Below are 6000 nucleotides of genomic sequence, written 5' to 3' on the forward strand. Positions count from 1 at the left end.
GCAGGTTTGTTGTGGTGCCATATTCTTGACATTTTTTAATAATGGATTTAATGGTGCTCCGTTGGGATGTTCAAAGTTTTTGATATTTTTTTATAACTCAACCCTGATCAGTACTTCTCCACAACTTTGTCCCTGACCTGTTTGGAGAGCTCCTTTGTCTTCATGGTGCCTCTTGCTTGGTGGTGCCCCTTGCTTAGTGGTGTTGCAGACTCTGGGGCCTTTCAGAACAGGTGGATACTGTATATACTGAGATCATGTGACACTTAAATAAAGTCCACGTGTGTGCAATCTAACTAATTATGTGACTTCTGAAGATAATTGGTTGCACCAGATCTATTTAGGGGCTTCATAGCAAAGGCGGTGAATACATATGCACGCACCACTTTTCCATGTATATTTTTTTAAACAAGTTATTTTTTCCACTTCACTTCAACAATTTAGACAATTTTGCGTACGTCCATACTTTTGCAAGGCACTGTGAATGAGGAGGAGGCCCTCCCACATATGTTTGTGTAAATTACAGACAGGTACGAATCATTGATGATCTCCTGTAATAATAGACCAGTCACAGATCACATAAACTGTGTGAGAGAAGGTGGGAATGGGATGGGCACACACACACACACACACACACACACACACACACACACACACACACACACACAGACAGACAGAGGCACAGTGCTCTCAAGTTCTCATGAGTGAGATTGAAAGAGTGAAGAAATGAACATCAACAACTGGGTTGTGGCATACAGCTAATTGAGCCATTAAAAAACAGTTAAATGACTGAGCAACAGCAGCAAATTGACGAGTGAACAGCAGCAGGCAGCTATGTAACCTAATTGGTTTTCAATGCTCTCGTGTGTGTGTGTGTGTGTGTGTGTGTGTGTGTGTGTGTGTGTGTGTGTGCAGTAGCAGTGCATGGGTAAAATAACTGGGGAAACCAACCCACCACCCCAACCCCCCAAAAAAGCCGTATTACAACTGATGTATTGTGATTATTCCGTTGTTTGCTCTATAACCTGTTAATTCATATGCCCTGCGTCTGTGATATACTGGCATCTTCAGTAAATAGTACCCGCAAAACAACCATCTTAACGTCAACAGTGAAGAGGCGACTCCGGGCTGCTGGCCTTCTAGGCAGAGTTCCTCTGTCCAGTGTCTGTGTTCTTTTGCCCATCTTAATCTTTTCTTCTTATTGGCCAGTCTTGTGAGGCATCTGTTTCTCAAACTAGACACTCTAATGTACTTGTCCTCTTGCTCAGTTGTGCACCGGGGCCTCCCACTCCTCTTTCTATTCTGGTTAGAGTCAGTTTGCGCAGTTCTGTGAAGGGAGTAGTACACAGCATTGTACGGGATCTTCAGTTTCTTGGCAATTCCTGGCATGGAATAGCCTTCACTTCTCAGAACAAGAATAGATTGACGAGTTTCAGAAGAAAGGTCTTTGTTTCTGGCCATTTTGAGCCTGTAATCTAACTGCTGATGCACCAGATACTCAACTAGTCTAAAGAAGGCCAGTTTTATTACTTCTTTAATCAGAACAATAGTTTTCAGCTGTGCTAACATAATTGCAAAAGCATTTTCTAATGATCAATTAGCCTTTTAAAATGGTAAACTTGGATTAGCTAACACAACGTTCCATTGGAAGACAGTAGTGATGGTTGTTGATAATGGGCCTCTGTTTGCCTATGTAGATATTCCATAAAACAAATATGTTTAAAAATCGTCCGTTTCCAGCTACAATAGTCATTTACAACATTAACAATGTCTACACTGTATTTCTGATCAATGTTATGTTATTTTAATGGGCAAAAAATTAGCTTTTCTTTCAAAAACAAGGACATTAAGTGACCCCAAACATTTGAACGGTGGTGTATGTTATAGGCCTAAATGCCGAGACAATAAGAAGACTCCGTGGCAGAATAAATTCAACCACAGCTTTGTTTAATCACAAAACTGGATAGCATTCTCTGTCCAGAGAAGTCCACAAAGGATATCGCGTGTACAGTAAAAGACAGAGTTACATGACCTACAGCATGGAAAAGCAAGTTAATGTTTCTGACATTTTCGTGCCACTAAACAACTATCGATTTAGAACCACAGAGTTACCGCAAGTCGCAAAGGCAACAGGGGCTGCCTCCACTATTCCAGCACCATTTCAACTTCAGCATCATCAAATAATCTATGCTTAGTCTAATACAGTGACAACTAAAAAATACCAAAAACAATTCAGTCCAATTCAGTCCAAGCTACATATGATGTCCTTAGTTCTGATTTATGTGTGTGTGCACATTATGCGATTACAAAAACATGCCAATGCCATCCTCCTCTCTTTCATGTTGACGAAACAGTTGTTGTCCTAGGCAACCTGGCTAAAATGCTTCCTTGCCTAACTTCCATTCATGGATAACAATAGCTAGTTAACATTAGCTTTCTACATCTAGCTACATATTGAACGTCCATCCTCTCAGGCCAGGTGCATAACAATGTATGAATGAATGGCTTTTGGATTATCCAAACTCAGTAACGTAGTCTGATTACATTCAGTTACTTTTAGATTACTTTCCCCTTAAGAGGCATTAGAAGAAGACAAAAATGTATGTTAACAATTGAACTGACATCTATTGCAGGATAAATCAATGTAAAAATGTACGCAGCTGGCCATATGTGGATGTAAAATTTTACTTCAAGGGTTGGTTATGTAGGCTTCTTCTAACCCATCGCTTTCTACTACATATAATAATACGATTCAATTATCTTCACATTAAAAACCGAAGTCTGTCAGAATTCCAGTCATTCCAATAAATCTTATACCCCTTGCCTACTGTTTACCATTTTGTTGGTGACACTTTGATATCTTGATAATATACAGCTGTTTGAAGGGAAAATCCACAGATAAAACAATAACAAAATGGTCGGCCCGCCTCTGTTTTGGTAAAAAGCTGAGGGATGGGCCTGGAGAAATGTAACCAGTCACAGATTAATAGACAGAGCTATGGATGCAAGGACTGACCATGCATGATATAAAAATGATATATATAATTTGTAAGTCCAAAAATGGATGTAGCAACTACAAATTGCCCCTTTAAGTCTATCAAAAGTGTGCTAGTTTGAGCATGTGTCCATTAGCCTATGGATTAATTTATTTTATCAGCATGAATTAGATTGAGCAATAAAAGCCCCACTTTTATTCCATAGGCTGGGATCCCCACTATGCAGCTGTTGCAAGAGCGCATTTTTCACTGGCTGTCCACTGGTTTCAAAAACAGTGATTGATAGGCAGCTTAAACTTCTTGAAAATCAACCATTATTGGGTTCAAATACACAAACATCCACAACAAGGCGCAAATAGGCGCAAACAGCTAAATGAGAGAGCAGCAGTGTGATTCACATCAATGCCCTATGTAGATATCAATAATAAGTGATATCTGTATCACCATAGACTACACCACTGCTGTCATCCTTACCTCCAAGCGTTGGATAATCTTTGGATGCCGACAGCAGTCGCACCATTGGAAGAAGTAGCTTGGACTGTAGCCTACAAAAGCCTATTCTTGCTATTTTCCGGCAATTTGATCAAACACATTTGGTGTCATCATGATGGTCTCTGACTTGTGTTCAGACTCACTCAGGTGGAACAAACTTAAACATGCTCCTTTTTTCAATGCTGATTTGAATGTCAATGAGAAAACAGAGAAGTGTCAAATACTTTTTTTTCGCAAACATCCTTTCTGAATTTAAAAGTAATCCAAGAAGTAATCAAATTTTTCTGTATCTGATTACAGTATCTGTATCTGATTACAATATATTTGCTCGTAACATAACAGATTACAGTTACAGTTTTTATTGTAATCCCTTACATGTAATGGATTACAGTTACTTACCAACCCTGATTAATGATTGGGTCAGAATCGCTGTTATAATCATTGGCCAGTACAGAGAATTTAATAAAACCACAAGTCCAAATCCCTATCTACATCCATGGCTAATTTAGAAAAGGGACAATTTTATCTAGCAAGCTAGCCACCTGAGGACGACAACACAACAACACAGAAACAAATAAAATAAAAATTGTCAATGATGTATGCTCCAAATTGGTTTTGATAGGAGTGACACCAAAATCCAAGCTGGCTTCCCTTGATGTTTTTTTTGGTGTGCCTTGACCATTCACAGTTGAGCTCGCTCAGTTTAGCTCAATGCTGCTTGGCAAATGTTTATAATTTTTTCATCAAGGGAGGCCAAATGCTCACTGGTTTCCCTTACCTTCAATACTATGGCAGCAACAATGTCATCCTCGTTTGGACCAGACAGCATCAGATAGATGGCCTACACATAGAGAGACAGAGGGGTTTCCCTCGCCTGGATGCTTTCTCCAGTGAGATACATTAAGCCTCTTGTGAATTGAAGGAAAATTATGAAACACAGAGGAAAGATACATTATTTGATGTATTTTTATTTTTTTCTTGGTCAATTTTTTTGTGAAGCCTGGATTCCCTAGGCATCCATGAATGCACGCCACTGTATGTGTGTGTGTCTGTGTGTATCACTGTCAAAGTTACATATAGGGAGAGAATGAATTGTGAATAGGCCTTATGACTGAAAATATACTGCAAGTGCACCCTGTCTCAGAATCAACCTCTGAATAAACAGTGCATTCCCGTTGCCTAATTAACTCGAAATGCAAAAATTAGGCTACGTCAAGATGACAAATGCCTATTGCCTACCCCGTTACTTCTCCATTAGACAATCACCATTATCCCAACCAGCCGGTCCTGTTGATGCCTGTTGGGATTCTACTCCATACCCGCGACGAATAACTGGAGAACACCTGTCCACTGCACAAACAGCGAGTGCTCAGTGTTTACCAAAATAGATAGGCTAAACTTTAAAAAAGTAAAAAAACAAAAGAGTCTTACCTTGAAGGTTTTACCCGGTCCTTTAAGGAACAATGTTTTATTCCGTTTCACCTTCGCCCACAATCCTCAATACTGGCGGGGAAACTTCTTCTCAAAAGTCGGTGTTGCTCTGTGGACGTTGGCTGAAAGTGGGAACGAGGAGGAGGAGGATGAAGGGACGGGAGTGTTCGAGCTTGTGCTCCCGGAGAGGAACTCTGACGCGTGATGTAATTCAATACGCGGCGACAGACACCAAGCGCTGCTTTTACGCTCAGCAAGCAGATGAGGATAGGTTGGCACCTAAAGCGAAAGAGAGCGAGAGAGAGAGAGAGAGAGAGAGAGAGAATTCGATAAAGGAACGTGCACCTGACAACCGGTATAATGTTCATGTTGGCAGGCGCCAGTTAACGACTGTTAGCTGTTCTTAAAGGCGCTTCATTGGTCATTCTGCCATCTGCATTGGCCGTGCAGCATTTATGGTGATACGGCCTCTGCAGAAGTCAGGGCATTCATACTTCTCTCTCTTCATGGGGCAGTTGTCATGGAAGAGTTTAGCTGTGTTCGAATACCCATACTAACATACTGTATACTACATACTGAATGAGTATATACTACATACTATAAGTTCATTTTAGTATACGTAAACAAACTTGTTTTCTTTCGTATTGTTCCAGTTGTGTGTACTAGTGCTTCGCCGGTCTACTGGAAGTTGATGCCGTTGCTATGCAACCTCTTGCTAGCTTGTTACCATAACAAATTACCAGCTAGACATTTTACAACTTCGGGTGTGTTCTTAAATTCAATCTGGAGTGCCAGGGTGCGCTCAGAGTGCACTCTGGGCGTTCGAAAATTCAGAGCCTTGTCAGATTGTCCAGAGCACACTGGACGCTCTAGCAGAGGAAGGTTGATTCAAGCTTTTTGACCTTACAACAGCAGTCAAGCACTCAAGCCAACTGGCTAGCTACTTCCAGACACAAATGAGAGAACACCTCACTCTGACCATTTTACCATTTTACTCGCGGTAGCCGAGCTGGTTAGGCAGCGTTGTAAACTGTAACTGTGCTGCTGGCAACAATTTAATTGCACTTTTTTGCCAACTGTGTTA

At 40.7% G+C, this 6000-nt stretch overlaps 1 protein-coding gene across 1 annotated transcript in view; it reads right to left on the reverse strand.

Annotated features, from left to right (window-relative positions):
• The window catches only part of LOC112249551 (SH3 and multiple ankyrin repeat domains protein 2), a 214725-nt gene extending 209574 nt beyond the window's left edge, over positions 1-5151 (reverse strand). Inside the window, exon 1 of the mRNA XM_042320848.1 lies at positions 4917-5151. The gene's annotated coding sequence lies outside the window, so the exon portion shown is untranslated. The remainder of the gene's footprint in view (positions 1-4916) is intronic.
• Between the last annotated feature and the right edge of the window lie 849 nt (positions 5152-6000).

Source organism: Oncorhynchus tshawytscha, linkage group LG04 (genome assembly GCF_018296145.1).
Source record: "Oncorhynchus tshawytscha isolate Ot180627B linkage group LG04, Otsh_v2.0, whole genome shotgun sequence".
Classification (NCBI taxonomy): domain Eukaryota; kingdom Metazoa; phylum Chordata; class Actinopteri; order Salmoniformes; family Salmonidae; genus Oncorhynchus; species Oncorhynchus tshawytscha.